General features: G+C 46.1%; 1 protein-coding gene across 2 annotated transcripts in view; it reads right to left on the bottom strand.

Moving 5' to 3' along the window:
- Positions 1 to 17,259, bottom strand: part of O-fut1 (O-fucosyltransferase 1) — a 69,905-nt gene that overhangs the window by 34,930 nt on the left and 17,716 nt on the right. The window lies entirely within an intron of this gene.

The following is a 17,259-nucleotide window of genomic DNA, read 5'->3' as shown; positions in this document are numbered from 1 at the left end:
AGTGCATATTAGCAGGTTGCACAGACAACTTTCGGTCAACTACAGCTATCAGGAAAATACAAAATCTTTCTTCTTTGTAAATATCCCTCACACACAATGAACAGCAAATATTTATCTTGAAAAACTAAAACAGAAAGCTGACGGTGCCATCCGGTGGCTTAAAATACAGTGGCTACTTACCACCCGCCAGTAACTGCTAACTCCTTGTTAAAAATTTTAACAGCCGAGTTCCAGCTATGCTGAATACATACTCCTATTTCTAAGGAGTCCAGTCGATCATAGCAGACTGCGCCATATTAATCATCTGTTCCCTAGTTTGTAATTTGGTTTTCATAAAGGCGTTGGAGCATGTGATGCCCTTCTTTCAATCTCTAATGCTGTACAGAATTCCTTTGATTGCTGTCAGGAAGTTTGTAAAATTGACCTTGATTTTAGTGCTGCCTTTGAACGTGTTAATCATGAGGCCCTTGTTTTCAAACACAAACAGTTGGGAGTGGATCAGTCGTTTCTTAGCATTATTATTGAATTTCTAAGTAATAGATTGCAAAGAGTTGTTGATGGGCACCATAGTAAGTATAGGAATGTGATATCTGGTGTTCCTCAGGGTAGTGTTCTTGGGCCATCACTTTTCATACTATATACATATGACATGACAAATTCGTAGATAATTTGTATTTTTCCTAACTATACAAACCTTAGCTATTTACATGGGGTAATTACTTCGGCGTAGCTGAACGACGAGCCATAAAAGTTTTAACGAGGGTTTCCTACCCCGCCGCTAGTTAGTGGGGAGTAGGGAGGGGTAGCTAGCTACCCCTCCCCCCTCACACACACCGGAGAATACTCCACTTTACTTAGAGGTAGGACTTATCTTGGTGGACAGGGCTGGCGGGCACATAACTGTAAATAGCTAAGGTTTGTATAGTTAGGAAAAATACAAATTATCTACGAATTTGTCATTTGTTCCGTAACTGAAATACTAACCACGCTATTTACATGGGGTGACTTAACCCTTAGGAAGGGTGGTAAGTCCCGGCCATACTGGCTTTGGCTTGCCCGGGGATTCCATATTCGAGCGATCAAGTACTCGGACAATAGGGAATCCCTGCTCCTCGCTGGCGGTTGTGAAACTGCCGCGGCCTACGTAAGGTGTGTGCGAAGGTGAAAAGTGACTTGTCCCAGGCAGTTGCCCTGGAGTCCCTCAGAAGGAAATCCAGGCTAGGACTCTCCCAATACCACCTTGTCAGGGTATGGGGACATGACAGTATTACACCTAATACTAGGAACACAAGGAAGCATGGTCTACCTGCAGTGGTTTGAGGTCAGCTGTGCAGAGAACCCAGGATGCTGCTTTCTCCAGGGGAGGAGAGGATGAAGAAAAGAATAAGGGCCAGACAGATCTTTTCATTCATGCAGACTAACACCAGGTAACAATGCCCTCAACCTTCTGCTACTTGTCCATCAAGGAGCCTGAGGTTTAGACCAGCTGTTGTGAAGCCACCACAGGGCCGATAGAAACGTATCGAGCCTCCTGTGGGTCATGTCTTGCAGGTAAGGGGCTGAGAAGAAGGTCTGATGCTTCAACATCCCCGCTTGTAGGACTTGCGTCACTGAATGATGCTCCATGAAGGGCAGGGACGTAGCTACGCCCCTGACATCATGGGCTCTAGGGCGATGCGACGGAGAAGGGACAGGATTCAAGGCCGGGTGTAACACCCTGCGAATCCGGGCCGAGATGGTACTCCTGGAGACCCTTCTCTTCATTACCCAGGATCCACGAACGAGGCTTGAGCCTGGAGACGAACTGCAGCCGTTCTCTGAAGACGCCACCTCAGACTCCCTACCGGCAAGGTAGGAGATGGTCTGGGTCATCTGCTACAGGACGAAGACTCGAACCCTGGAAGGAGTCGAACAGCGGGTCCGGCACTCCCGGATTCTGAGTCTCGGCAACAAACCTCAGAGACGAACCTGAATGTTGCCTCCCCAAACTCCCTGAATGGGCAAAGTCGTATGAGAGACCATGTGACTCGCTTGGCTGAAGATAGGCTAGCAGGAACACTGTCTACCCAGAAAGGTGGTGATCTGGGGACTTAGATAGTGGTTTGTCAGGGGGTCTCTTTAGAGACTTGAGGACTCGAACCACGTCCCAAGGAGGAGGTCTCACCTTCGACTGAGGGCAGGAGAGGACAAGGCTTCGTATGAGAAGGAAGAGTTCCAGCGAGGGAGAAATGTTTGTCCCTAGAGCCTGGAGGCAAGACCTAAGGCTGAGGGATAGTCTTTCACAGTCGAAACTGAAAGGCACATTTATCCCGCAATCCCACTAGGGGCTCCGCTATTGCTGGAAGTGGCATCGTGTGGAGGGATGCCCTCTCCCCGACACCGGCCACAGAAATTCGCTCTTTTGCTTGGGAGACTACTGCGGAACACTTGCGCAGTTGTCCAGGCCTCCTTTTCGCCACTTGTTGCGAAAATCCTCTCTCTTTGAGGAGATGCTGGATAGACTCCCGGGGGGAAGTTGGAGCAAGCTACGGAGGCAAACACATCGATGGTGTCCCACCGTTGTTGGAAGGCATCCTACCAGAGGGCCTTGGGATCCGTGACCGGGGAGCAGTACAGTGGGAGCTTGCAGCTCAGTGCTGTAGCGAACCGGTCCACAGAGGGAGCCCCATCGATTCAGGACTTTGTAGGCTACTTGAGGATCCAAAGACCACTCGGAATGTGGTGTCCGTGTCACACTGCTCAGACTGTCGGCGAACCCATTCCTTTGCCTGGAATCAAGCGAGCTGCTAAGGAGACTGAGGGGGACTCGGACCATCCCGGTATCTCTACGGCAAGATGGGATGGTTGTACTGAAAAGTACCTCCTTGTCTGGGCCAGAAAACCATCACTGTGGTGTTGTTGATCCCCATAACCACAGAGTAGTCCGCCAGGCTAGGTGGAGCTACTGAAGTGCCAGAAACACGGTTTCCATCTCTAGTAGGTCTAGAGAAGGTTCTTCCTGGTTCTGACCACCGGCCTGAGGACCTGTGGATCAAAACGTGCCCCCCCCCTTTCTTTGACGCGTCCGAAAACAGCATCAAATTTGGGGGAAGGATGAGAAGGATCACTCCCTATTGTAGATCCTCGTCTGCTTCCCACCCCTATGGGTCCGTTTGTACTGGTTGTCCCCTAGGGGTCCCGGGGTTTGGAGAGACGTGCCCCCGACTCCCCCGCGCCCCGAGTCGCCACTGGAGAGAACTCATCCTGAGGCGACTGTGGAAACCAGACAGGCCAGGGAGGAGAGACGTAACAGCCTTGGGTTGGAGGGTCTTCTCGTGTGGGGAAAGGTCTCACAACCTTCCTCCGCCTTGGTACCCTGTTGCCTGAAGGGAAGGCTTCGGGAGATTGGAGCCTAAGACCAGGCTAGGTATTCAAGACTCTGAGAGGGCTGCGGGGAGGACTCCTCGAGGACCACCATGATCTTTAGAACTTGGCAAAGTCCAAGGAGCTTGTCCCGATGACGAAGAAGGGATGCCTTCGAGTCTGCTAGGGTCGGCCAGTCACCCAGGAAACGGAGTGGACGGATGCCGATCCTGAGAGCCCGTGAAGAGATCAGAGTGGAAGTATCGGTGAACTGTCAACAGCAGGAACAGCAGTCGAGCGCTAGCGCGTAAGGGAACGTTGGCGCGCAGGGGATACCTGGCACTTAAGGGACTTACTCAAGGTGTGAGAAAGTCTCTCCTGCCCCGAAGGGAGGAGCCCGTTAGATAACGGGGGCGTGGGCGCCCAAGGCGCGTCTGCAGTCAGGAACGGATACAGCAGACAACAGGTACACTGAGGGTCGAGAGACCAAGGGTCTAACGTAGCCTGAGTAGCGAGGCCCCGAGGGGATTAGTTGCAAGACCCCGAAGGGTCAACGCAACGAGAAACCGAAGCTTCTCCGTCACTAATCACCGAAGTGTAGAAGTGACTAAAGTTACGAGAGCCTGAGGGAACTGCGTAACTAAAGCTCCGAGACCCCGAAGGGTCAGGGAAAAAGAGAAACCGAAGTTTCCCTGTCACTAAACACCGAAGTGCTAGTGACTGAACAGCAAGTTGTTGACAACAGGAACAATCCTCCGAAGAGGAGTCTCTATGAGTGGCCTCTCTCGCGAACGAGAGAGGTGAGCACTTCGTAGAAGAGACTGGTGATGGAGCCCCAAAAGGCCGTGAGATCAGCTGACGTAAACAGGAACAATCCTCCGAAGAGGAATCTCTGTGAGTGTCCTTTCATGCGAACGGGAGGGAACACTTCGTAGAAGAGACAAAAGGAGCAATCCTCCGAAGTGTGTGATATACCTCCAAATGTCTGTATTTATTTTGTTTACTAGTTATGTAATGGGTTGTTCTGAAATTATATTGTAATGGTAATTGGTGTCTAATGTAAATAAACAAGTGAGAGTTTTGTAAATACCTTTCTTCTGTATGTATGTAACAAATATTGTTAGTCTCTGTTTAGCCGTCAATTTGTATAGTAACCTCTTATTAAAGAGACCTATCGTTGTTCGTGTTTCTTTGCCAGCCTACAAGAGATTAAACATGGCGCAGTGAGTAGGGTCTGTTCTACTGGTGAAATGATCGTAGTCAGAAGTGATTCAGAATTTAAGATTTGATTGACACGATGGAAGGGCAACTAGAACAATTGACGGAGCTGCTGGCGAAGCAAGCGGATATGGCTCAGAAGAGGGAAGAACGTTTAGCTATGATGTTAGAAACTATGATGAGTGTTCAAAATGGAAATGTTAACGAAAATCGTCAATGAAGTGGAGTTGCTGAAATTTCGCAAAATGATGCACAGTGCCGGTATAAAATTCCTCATAGTGCCACACCTGCACCTCACCTGTCATCGTCAGTCTCTTTGAAGGAGTTCGATGCTTGGCGGCATAAATTTGAAGGTTATGCAATGCTGACTGGAATTAAATCATTAACGCCTGCGAGCAAAGGTCGGTTCTTGCTTCTGTTTTAGATGAAGACTGGACACGAACATTGCGATATGGGCTCTCTTTTCAGGCTGATGCAGATCTTGAAACAATACTTAATGCCATGGAAAGTCACTTACGAGGTCAACGGAATGTAATCGTCGACAGGAGAGAATTTTACCTCAGAAAACAAGAAACTGGTGAGAGTTTCGACGATTTCCTTTGTGGTATCCGGGAAATTGCAGCATTCTGCGATTTTTGTTCATCGTGTATGGACAATAGATTGAGAGACCGTATTGTTGTTGGCACTCGTGATGAACAAGCTCTAAAACGTATGCTAGAAGAGAAGGACCTGAATCTGCAGAAGGCTGTAGATATTTGTCGAGCTTCTGAGAGTGCTAATGAGAATAGCGCTACAATACGAGGAATGATCCCAGACAATATATCAAAAGTTTCACGGTACAAAAGGGACTACAAGAAAGCACCCAACAGTTTATATAAAAAGGAAAGATGCTTCAGATGTGGGAGAGATAGACATTCTGACATGAATGTTTGTAAGGCAAGGGACAAAAAGTGTTCCCAATGCGGAAAGATTGGACATTTTGCTGCTGTTTGTAGGTCAACAGGGAAGGAAACTTCTTCTTTGCTGAAAAAGAGTAAAGATTCAAAGCTAAAATCAACTGGTAGTAAACTTAACAGGGATGTACATAGGATCGTAAGTGATGTGTATGTTAGCAGTGCCATTTCTCAAGCAACCCCGAAAGTTCAGATTCACATTACTCATCCTGCAGGGAACTCGTCTATACTATGGACACCGGATTCGGGAGCAGAAGCTACAGTCATGGGGCTCAATGTAGCGAGATCTCTTGGCATATATCCCTATATGCTCGAACCTTCTAAAATTGGAAAGCTTTGTTCTGCTGGTTACCAGACCCTTAATTGTGTAGGAGCTTTCACTTCACACCTTTCGCTTGGTGATCGACAAACTAAAGCTGAAATAACTGTGGTTAAAGAGGTAAAGGGAGCTTTATTGAGCTGGTTTGATTCTATTGCTTTAGGAATTCTACCGGAGGATTTTCCTGCTCAAATTAATTCTCTTCCCGTACGATTGTCTGTAAATCCAGATGAAGAAAAGCGCTTAAAGGACTACAAAGAGAACGAAGACTCTACTTGTAGGGAAGTTCATTCTCCTGTTGCACTTCCAAGGTGGCCTTATGAACGTGATCCAACTGAAGAAGAAAGGGCAGAGCATGCTGCAGCTTTGGTATCCGCATTTCCTCGGGTATTTGGTGCCACAAAAATATTGAGGGAGATGCATGGAGGTCCTATGCATATAAAGTTGTCCGAAAATGCAAGACCATTTGCTGTGACAGCCCCGCGCACTATACCATACAGCTGGAGGTCTGAAATATGTTATTTTTATTAATAAAATAAATTTTTGAATATACTTACCCGATAATCATGTAGCTGTCAACTCCGTTGCCCGACAGAATTCTATGGAGGGATACGCCAGCTATCACAATACTAGAAGGGGGTGTATTTACCAGCGGCCACAGACTCAAGTACTTCTTGTTGACACCTCCTCAATTATTCCTCGGTCCACTGGTTCTCTATGGGGAGGAAGGGAGGGTCGATTAAATCATGATTATCGGGTAAGTATATTCAAAAATTTATTTTATTAATAAAAATAACATTTTTCAATATTAAACTTACCCGATAATCATGTAGCTGATTCACACCCAGGGGGGTGGGTGAAAAACCAGTGTACAAGACTAAAGGATAGCTAAGTATCCCGTATTTCATATAATCAGTTATCCACAATAACAATGAAATAATAAGTACCTGGTAAGGAAGTCGACTTGAACCGTTACTCTGCCTTTAATAAGATCGTCTTCCTTACTGAGCGCAGCGTTCCTCTTGGGAGGCTGAATCAACTCAAAGGTGCTAAAGTATACAGGGCTGCAACCCATACTAAAGGACCTCATCACAACCTTTAACCTTGGCGCTTCTCAAGAAAGAATTGACCACCCGCCAAATCAACAAGGATGTGGAAGGCTTCTTGGCCGACCGTACAACCCATAAAAAGTATTCAAGAGAAAGGTTAAAAAGTTATGGGATTATGGGAATGTAGTGGCTGAGCCCTCGCCTACTACTGCATTCGTTGCTACGAATGGACCCAGGGTGTAGCAGTACTCGTAAAGAGACTGGACATCTTTGAGATAGAATGATGCGAACACTGACTTGCTTCTCCAATAGGTTGCATCCATAACACTCTGCAGAGAACGGTTCTGTTTGAAGGCCACTGAAGTAGCCACAGTTCTCACTTCATGTGTCCTTACCTTCAGCAAAGCAAGGTCTTCTTCCTTCAGATGAGAATTTGCTTCTCTAATCAGAAGCCTGATGTAGTAAGAAACTGAGTTCTTAGACATTGGTAGAGAAGGCTTCTTGATAGCACATCATAAGGCTTCTGATTGTCCTCGTAATGGTTTTGACCTTCTTAGATAGTACTTAAGAGCTCTAACTGGGCAAAGTACTCTCTCCAGTTCATTCCCCACCATGTTGGACAGGCTTGGGATCTCGAACGACTTAGGCCAAGGACGGGAAGGAAGCTCGTTTTTAGCCAAAAAACCGAGCTGCAAGGAACATGTAGCCGTTTCAGATGTGAAACCTATGTTCCTGCTGAAGGCGTGGATCTCACTTACTCTTTTACCTGTTGCTAAGCACACGAGGAAAAGAGTTTTTAATGTGAGGTCCTTAAAAGAGGCTGATTGGAGCGGTTCAAATCCTGATGACATTAGGAACCTTAGGACCACGTCTAGATTCCAGCCTGGAGTGGACAACCGACGTTCCTTTGAGGTCTCAAAAGACCTAAGGAGGTCCTGTAGATCTTTGTTGGAGGAAAGATCCAAGCCTCTGTGGCGGAAAACCGCTGCCAACATTCTTCTGTAACCCTTGATCGTAGGAGCTGATAGGGATCTTACGTTCCTTAGATGTAACAGGAAGTCAGCAATCTGGGTTACAGTGGTACTGGTTGAGGAAACTGCATTGGCCTTGCACCAGCTTCGGAAGACTTCCCATTAAGACTGATAGACTCTGAGAGTGGATGTCGTCCTTGCTCTGGCAATCGCTCTGGCTGCCTCCTTCGAAAAGCCTCTAGCTCTTGAGAGTCTTTCGATAGTCTGAAGGCAGTCAGACGAAGAGCGTGGAGGTTTGGGTGTACCTTCTTTACGTGAGGTTGACGCAGAAGGTCCACTCTAGGAGGAAGAGTCCTGGGAACGTCGACCAGCCATTACAGTACCTCGGTGAACCATTCTCTCGCGGGCCAGAGGGGAGCAACCAACGTCAGCCGTGTCCCTATGTGAGAGGCGAACTTCTGAAGTACCCTGTTGACAATCTTGAACGGCGGGAATGCATACAGGTTGAGATGGGACCAATCCAGCAGAAAGGCATCCACGCGAACTGCTGCTGGGTCTGGAATCGGAGAACAATACAAGAGGAGCCTCTTGGTCATCGAGGTAGCGAATAGATCTATGGTTGGCTGACCCCACAGGGCCCAAAGTCTGCTGCAAACATTCTTGTGAAGGGTCCACTCTGTGGGGAAGACCTGACCCTTCCGGCTGAGGCGATCTGCCATGACATTCATATCGCCCTGAATGAGCCTCGTTACCAGCGTGAGCTTTCGATCTTTGACCAAATGAGGAGGTCCCTTGCGATCTCGAACAACTTCCTCGAATGAGTCCCTCCCTGCTTGGAGATGAAAGCCAAGGCTGTGGTGTAGTCGGAGTTCACCTCCACCACCTTGTTAAGCTGGAGGGACTTGAAGTTTATCAAGGCCAGATGAACTGCCAACAACTCCTTGCAATAGATGTGAAGTGTCCTTTGCTCCTGATTCCATGTTCCCGAGCATTCCTGTCCGTCCAGTGTCGCACCCCAGCCCGTGCCCGATGCGTCCGAGAAGAGACGGTGGTCGGGGGTCTGAACAGCCAATGGTAGACCTTCCTTGAGAAGAATGCTGTTCTTCCACCACGTTAGAGTAGACCTCATCTCTTCGGAAACAGGAACTGAGCCCGTCTCTAGCGTCATGTCCTTTATCCAGTGAGCAGCTAGATGATACTGAAGGGGGCGGAGGTGGAGTCTCCCTAACTCGATGAACAGGGCCAGCGATGAAAGTGTCCCTGTTAGACTCATCCACTGCCTGACTAAGCATCGGTTCCTTCTCAGCATGCTCTGGATGCATTCTAGGGCTTGGAAGATCCTTGGGGCCGACGGACAAGTCCGAAAAGCTCGACTCTGAAGATCCATACCCAAGGAGACAATGGTCTGGGATGGAACGAGCTGAGACTCCTCAAAATTGACCAGGAGGCCCAGTTCCTTGGTCAGATCCATAGTCCATTTGAAAATCTCCAGACAGCGACGACTTGTGGGAGCTCTTAAAAGCCAGTCGTCTGACGGAGCCGGACACAAGATCATGATACTGCTGCACAGTCTGTAAACTGTCAATCATGGGCAAGCGAGGAAGTACAGTGACAACCCGAATCTGTCTAGACTGTCTGGGTCGTACAGACAACTCCTTAACGGGTTGCTGAGGTTGCCGCACTGCGTCACAACAAGTCCCTTCTGTTGGTTGTTGAACGTCTTCCCCGTGACACATTGACTCCGTAAACAAAAAATCCTCTAACAAGGACTAAGCTTGGACTGCATGTCATGCAACACAGCTCAAGGTCTATGGGAGCAGGTGTGGTAACAGACGGGATTAGCGGCTGAAGTGGAACCATTACCTTCCCTGTAAGCATGTTATGCTTAAATAAAAGTCCATAAGAGGTTATGCAGCTAAAGGCTCCCTCCAAATGACAGAGTCCTCAAGGGAATATCAGAAGGAGGGAGAAAAGAACTTTCTCATCTACAGGGACCTTATCCTAGAAAAGCTAAGTTCTCTGAGTGAGGGTTCACTGGTGCAAAAGCAGCAGACTAGAAGGCAACGTTATGAAACTGCTTGACAGTCTAGTGAGTTGGCAACAACCCAAGATGTGTTGAGAAGCATGCGGTAAGGTATGCAGAGCATGATGTATGCAGAGTATGCTGTATGCAGAGCATGCTGTATGTAGAGCATGTTGTATGCAGAGCATGCTGAATGCAGAGCATGCTGTATGCAGAGCATGTTGTATGCAGAGCATGCTGAATGCAGAGCATGCTGAATGCTGAGCATGTAGTAAGCAGAGCCTGCTGTAAGCAGAGCCTGCTGTAAGGAAAGCAGAGCGTGTGCATGGCGTTTAACATTTCTCAGAAATTCCATGACCAGTGCTAGAGTGCTTTATGCATGCTTGCATGGGGTTTAAACCATGGTATGCAAATGGAGGAAAGGTATGCTGAACAGCAGAGTCAGAACGAGCTGGAACAACAATAGTTGTGGTTTCCTCTTCAAGACTCCGATGAGGGAACACCTGAGGCTCAGTCTGCAAAGGCTGAATAAAAGACAAGCAGAAGGAAGGCGCATGGGTGGAGGAGGCTGACTCCTAGCATGAGTGGTTGAACCCAAGGGTTGCGCTTGCTGAGCGGTTGGCGGAAGCGGAGTAGCAAGTTCCAGTTCCTGTGGTGTGAGCGGAGCGCGATGAGGAAGAGGCTGCGCAGAACAAGGTAAATGTCTCGCAAGCTGAGGCTCCTGAGGCGCAAGGCTAAGGTGTTGTGGTGCTTGCCTTGTGGAGGGTTGAGCTCGCTGCAGCAAGAGCTGAGGAGACTGACTCATGGACGGGAGAGGTTGTTGTACCTCAACCGAGTGTTGCATCACTGGTGGAGCAGCAAGTGGAGGCGGAGGAAGAGAGGTATAATCCTCCTGATCCCAATGTAAAGGTTGCCTTAAGGAAGGCGGAGGCTGAACACCACAGGGAACAGCAAACTCAGCACGTGGCTCAACATCGTACGCCTGGCAGGTGGAACTGCTGGCAGGTGGTACTGCGATCAGGCGGAGCGAGTGTAGGTGGAGGGAGTGTAGGCGGAGGCGGAGGAGCAACACTCTCAGCCCGACACTCACGCATCAAGTCCGAAAGCTGTGCTTGCATGGACTGTAGTAGAGTCCACAACATCGTACGCCTGGCAGATGGTACTGTGATCAGGCGGAGCGAGTGTAGGTGGAGGGAGTGTAGGCGGAGGCGGAGGAGCAACACTCTCAGCCCGACACTCACGCATCAAGTCCGAAAGCTGTGCTTGCATGGACTGTAGTAGAGTTCACAACATCGTACGCCTGGCAGGTGGTACGTGGTACTGTGATCAGGCGGAGCGATCATAGGCGGGGGGGAGTGTAGGCGGAGGCGGAGGCGCAACACTCTCAGCCCGACACTCACGCATCAAGACCGAAAGTTGTGACTGTATGGACTGCAGTAGAGTTAACTTGGAGTCGGCAGACACTAAGTTCTGCTGAGGTAAAGCCTTAACAGCAGAGATCTGTTGTGGCAGAACCTTACTCCTCTTAGGCGGAGTGTAATCAACTGATGACTGAGGAGAGTCAGAGCTAACCCAATGACTGCATTCGGGTTGTGAACTTTAACTTCGTACGTCTGGCATAGGTCTGGACTTAACGTTTAAGAGGTCTTGAGACCTGAGACCAGCGTTACTCTGCCTTTATTTTCTCCCCTAATCTCTTCTGCAGACGAGCAAAATAAGGGCTCAATCGTCTGCGGGTGGGAGTGACGGTCTCGGTAAGACACGCCCACAACCACCGAGAATACTTCTGTGCGCCGATCAAGGCCTGCTGAACCCTTATGCCCTTCGACATTGCTTCTCCCCTGGGCTTGGGAGCTTGCAAGAGGTCCCGGACTGGGAGGACGACTGGCGCGCACAAAAGTACCCTCACGCACTAATCACTTATCACTTTGATTTCTGTTTGCACTTATTTCACTGAACTCGAAACTTTAAGTGGTTTGTACCTGAAATACGCAATTCTATCCTTTCTCAAAGTTAGTAATTGCGAAAACAGAATTACAAAGTAACAGAAAAATCTAATGAAAGATAATTCAGTGGTTGGAAAGAGACTAAACACTAGATCACTCTAGAAACGTTTAGTTTCTTCCCCTAAAGAGACTAGGGAGAAGAGCAAAAACGATAACGACGTTACTCGTACGTCTGGCAGGCTTGAATGAAACGTTTATCCTCTTTCTCCCTCCGTCTCTATCTCTCTCTCTCTCTCTCTCTCTTGACTTAGAACCTGAGAGAAGAGCCCAATCATATATATCGTTAAAACATATTATTGTTAAAGGAAAAAACTGAAAAGTTCCTTTATTAGGATCAAAACCATTAAGTTAAGAAAGAATGAACAAAACGCTAGACACGGTTACTCTTACTGCAACGTGAAACCGTGAACATTCTTTCTCTATCGTAACGATAGAGTGCAAGTTGAACGTTCTGAACGTCAACAACTGCAGAGACAAAACAAAACGTTAGTTCAACTTTGAAAACAGTACGAGACTGTCAAAGAAAATCTTTCAAACTCTGTGGCGGAAATAGCATAATATGTTAACAGGTAAAACCGAAATGACGGGCTCAAAGTTTATTAACTTCGGTAAAAGACCGCCTACTATTAGGAAGGTCGAATATAAACAAATATAAAAATTAATTTTAATGAGTTTATAATAAAAGGAAGTTAATCGAAGAGGCCTATAAGAGGCGGAGAGATATAAAATAAATCTATAACTTTTGTTAAGCAAAATTAAGAAAGAGAGTCTATACTCTCTTAGACACCAACACTTCTGTCTAAGGGAAGGGTCGGCCATTGAAAGGTGAACGAGAGTTCATACTCTCTCGTCACCATAATTAATCAAATTAATTCCAAAAGCTAACTAAGCTAATATAGAAGTTTCCAGTAAAGCGACAGCCGAAATCAAAGAGAAATACTTCACCAAAGTCGTGAAAATACTCCAAGAACATAAGCGTATCCCAGAACGTCTTGCCGGAAGCACGACAGAGGAATAATTGAGGAGGTGTCAACAAGAAGTACTTGAGTACCTGGCCACAGGTGGCGCTGGTAAATACACCCCCTTCTAGTATTGTGATAGCTGGCGTATCCCTCCATAGAATTCTGTCGGGCAACGGAGTTGACAGCTACATGATTATCGGGTAAGTTTAATATTGAAAAAAAGGATCAGCTTGATGAACTTTTGGAGAAGGATGTTATCTGTAAGGTTGAGCATCCAACAGAATGGTGTCATCCTATAGTGCCTGTTGCTAAAAAGCCAAATGGAGTAAGATTGTGTGTTGATCTCACTAAGCTTAATAGGTATGTATGTAGACCCACTTATCCTGTACGATCACCACATGATGCAGTAGCTTCGATAAGCACCGGAGCAATGTGGTTCTCTACGCTAGATGCAAAAATGGGATATTTCCAAATCAAAATTGCAGAAGAAGACCAGGATCTCACATGTTTTATCACCCCATGGGGTCGCTATAAATTCAAGAGAGCAGTAATGGGACTTATTTCTTCAGGAGATGAATACAATCGAAGAGGAGACCAAGCTCTTGGTGATATACCACAAACTGTGAAGATAGTTGATGATATTCTTGCGTATGATTATTCGTATAAGGATCACCTAGCCCATATTATTTCTATCTTGCAAAGATGTGATGAATATGGGATAACTCTTAATGATCAGAAAATTTGCTTTGCAAAACGTGTTGTTGATTTTTGTGGATATAAAATCTCAAGTCATGGCTACACAGTTGATTCTCGCAAAGTAATGGCTATTGCAGACTTTCCTGTGCCACAAAATATAACAGATCTTCGATCTTTTATGGGACTTGTGAATCAGCTTGGAAGTTTTTCTTCAGCGATTGCACGTGAAGCACAACCACTCAGAGATTTACTGAAGCAGCGTAATGAATGGTGTTGGACTGCACAACATGATTTGTCATTTAAGAGAGTGAAGGAAGCACTTACTGCACCCCCTGTACTTGCACATTTTGATGCAACTTTGCCAACCATGTTGCAGACAGATGCGTCACGACTGCATGGTCTTGGGTTTGCTTTACTTCAAAAGCATGGAACGGACTGGAAACTAACGCAATGTGGCTCAAGATTCCTTTCAGATGTTGAAACAAGATATTCTGTAATAGAGCTGGAAATGACAGCCGTATTATGGTCAATAAAGAAATGTCATACTTACTTGGCTGGATTACCTCATTTTGATGTTGTGATAGATCATAGACCATTGATACCAATTCTTAACAGTAAATCACTTGGTGAAATTGAAAACCCAAGACTTCAACGCATGAGAGAGAAACTAAGTAATTTTAGTTTTACTGTTCACTGGCAGAAAGGAAGTGCTCATTGTATTCCGGATGCTTTATCACGTGCACCAGTTCAGGATCCTACAGAAAAAAATTGTTTGAAAGACGATGGATCCACTGATCCTTTGCATGTTGCAATGGTGAATGCCCTCGACATGCATGAAGATGGCGTACTTCTAACACCTCTGAAGGACAAAACACTGGAAAAGATACGTGCTGCTGCTGAACAGGATGCAGAATACAATTCTCTTCGGGAGATTATAATGAAAGGTTTTCCTGAACACTGCCATAATTTGGAAGTAGAACTCAGACCTTTCTGGAATATACGTGATATGCTTGCTGTAGATGATGACCTAATTGTTTATGGAGCAAGACTTCTTATACCCAGGAGACTTCGACGTGAAACCCTTGAATGTCTTCATGATGGTCATCAGGGAATTGACCGCACTAAAAGGAGGGCGCGGCAAACTGTTTATTGGCCTAAAATTGACAGAGATATTGAGAATATAGTTTCTTCTTGTATCAAATGCCGTTCTCTTCTACCAAATCAAAGGAACGAACCTTTATGGCAAGAAGAAGATCAACCAAGTAGAGTTTTTGAATCTGTATCTGCAGATTATTTTCATGCCATGGGTCGAACTTATCTTGTTTATGTTGATAGGTTGTCTGGGTGGCCTTGTATATCTTCCTGTCAGGGTATAGCCTCTGCTGCTAATCTAATCCAATCATTGAGGGCTATATTTTCAGATACTGGTGTTCCTGTGTTGTTGAAGACTGATGGAGGACCACAGTTTGCTGCATCAGCTTTGAGACGTTTTTTATCTCGTTGGGGAGTAGAACATCGCATTACTTCGCCATATAATCCGAAGGCAAATGGACATGCAGAAGCATCTGTGAAAATTATCAAGAAGCTGATAATGACAACTACTAAGAATGGGAATCTGGATGCAGATGAATTCGCCCGTGGAATGTTAGAGCTTAGGAACACACCTCGTGCTGATGGCAGATCACCAGCCCAAGTTTTATTTGGTCATCCCCTCAGGTCTTTTATTCCAACACATCGTCGCTCATTTGCCAAAGAGTGGCAAAGGAAGGCAGAGGAATGTGATGTTAAGGCAGAGTATTTGCGAAGTCAGGCGAAGCAACGGTACGACAGTATTGCCAGACCCCTTTCTCATTTGAAAATGGGTAGTTATGTTGATGTTCAAGATCACAACACAAAACTTTGGAATCGTCCAGGTGTTGTTGTTGGCATTGGATCCAGGCGAGATTATCTTATAAAGTTGGGCAGTGGACGTATTCTGTGGAGAAACCGGAAGTTCCTGAGACCACATCGACCTTTTCTACCAATATATGGATCAAGCCTTGATGCAACTAACACTCCCAATAAACCAAAGGATGGGGAGAGGTCGCAAGATAATTCTACTGCTGAGGTTATTGAACAACCAGTTTCGCCTACACCAGCTCCACGTCGTAGTTTGCGGCATAAGAAAGAACCTGATCGTCTACAAGTAAAATGGAACAAAAATACATATGAATAAGAAGGATCTTCAGACGCTAGGAGTTATATATTACCCTAGACGTCTTAGGGGGAGGTGTGTGATATACCTCCAAATGTCTGTATTTATTTTGTTTACTAGTTATGTAATGGGTTGTTCTGAAATTATATTGTAATGGTAATTGGTGTCTAATGTAAATAAACAAGTGAGAGTTTTGTAAATACCTTTCTTCTGTATGTATGTAACAAATATTGTTAGTCTCTGTTTAGCCGTCAATTTGTATAGTAACCTCTTATTAAAGAGACCTATCGTTGTTCGTGTTTCTTTGCCAGCCTACAAGAGATTAAACACGAAGAGGAGTCCTTAGTGCGGCCTCCCTCGCGAACGAGAGAGGGCTCAGCCCCTTGAGCGTAGCTACAGAAGCGACCGCTCAGCCCCGAGAGCATAGTCGCTAGTACCATGGTCTAGCCTTGCAACCGCTCAGCCCCTTGAGCAAGTCACAAGGGCGGCCGCTCAGCCCCAAGAGCATAACCGCCTAAGGACCAGGGAAAAGTAAAAAATGATATTTTAATTATAAAATAAATTTTTGAATATACTTACCCGGTGAATATATAATAGCTGCTGCTCCAGCGGCTCGACAGAAAAACACACAAAAACTCGCGAGCGATCGCTATGAAGGTTGCGGGTGTGCCCACCAGCGCCAACTATCGGCCAGATACCACACATGCATGTAAACAAGCCTCAATTCTTTTCGTCCCGCTGCGTCTCTATTGGGGAGGAAGGGAGGGCCTTTAATTTATATATTCACCGGGTAAGTATATTCAAAAATTTATTTTATAATTAAAATATCATTTTTAAATATTTAACTTAGCCGGTGAATATATAATAGCTGATTCACACCCAAGGCGGTGGGTAGAGACCAGAGTTAATTAAGTTTACAGCGTATATGCTTAGAGTTTTTGACAGTTATCAATATAACAAAACCCAAATATATAGGTACCTGGTAAGGAAGTTGACTTAGACGATCACTCTGCCTTGTAAGTCTGTCTTCCTCACGAAGCCCAGCGATCCTCTTAGGATGCTGAAAGACTCCCAGGAGCTGAAGTATCAAGGGCTGCAACCCATACAAACAGGACCTCATCAAACCCCTAATCTGGGCGCTCTCAAGAAATGACTTTGACCACCCGCCAAATCAACCAGGATGCGAAAGGCTTCTTAGCCTTCCGAACAACCCAAAAAACAATATTAAAAACATTTCAAGAGACAGATTAAAAAGGATATTGAAATTAGGGAAGTGTAGTGGTAGAACCCTCACCCACTACTACACTCGCTGCAACGAATGGACCCAGTGTGTAGCAGTCCTCGTAAAGAGTCTGGACATCTTTTAAGTAAAATGACGCGAACACTGACTTGCTTCTCCAAAAAGTCGCGTCCATGATACTTTGCAGAGATCTATTTTGCTTGAAGGCCACGGAGGTTGCTATAGCTCTAACTTCGTGCGTCTTAACCTTAAGCAAACATCGGTCTTTCTCATTCAAGTGAGAATG

Source organism: Palaemon carinicauda, chromosome 26 (genome assembly GCF_036898095.1).
Source record: "Palaemon carinicauda isolate YSFRI2023 chromosome 26, ASM3689809v2, whole genome shotgun sequence".
Lineage (NCBI taxonomy): Eukaryota > Metazoa > Arthropoda > Malacostraca > Decapoda > Palaemonidae > Palaemon > Palaemon carinicauda.
Note: the sequence above shows the minus strand (reverse complement) of the source record. Positions and strands in the feature narration are given on the sequence as shown.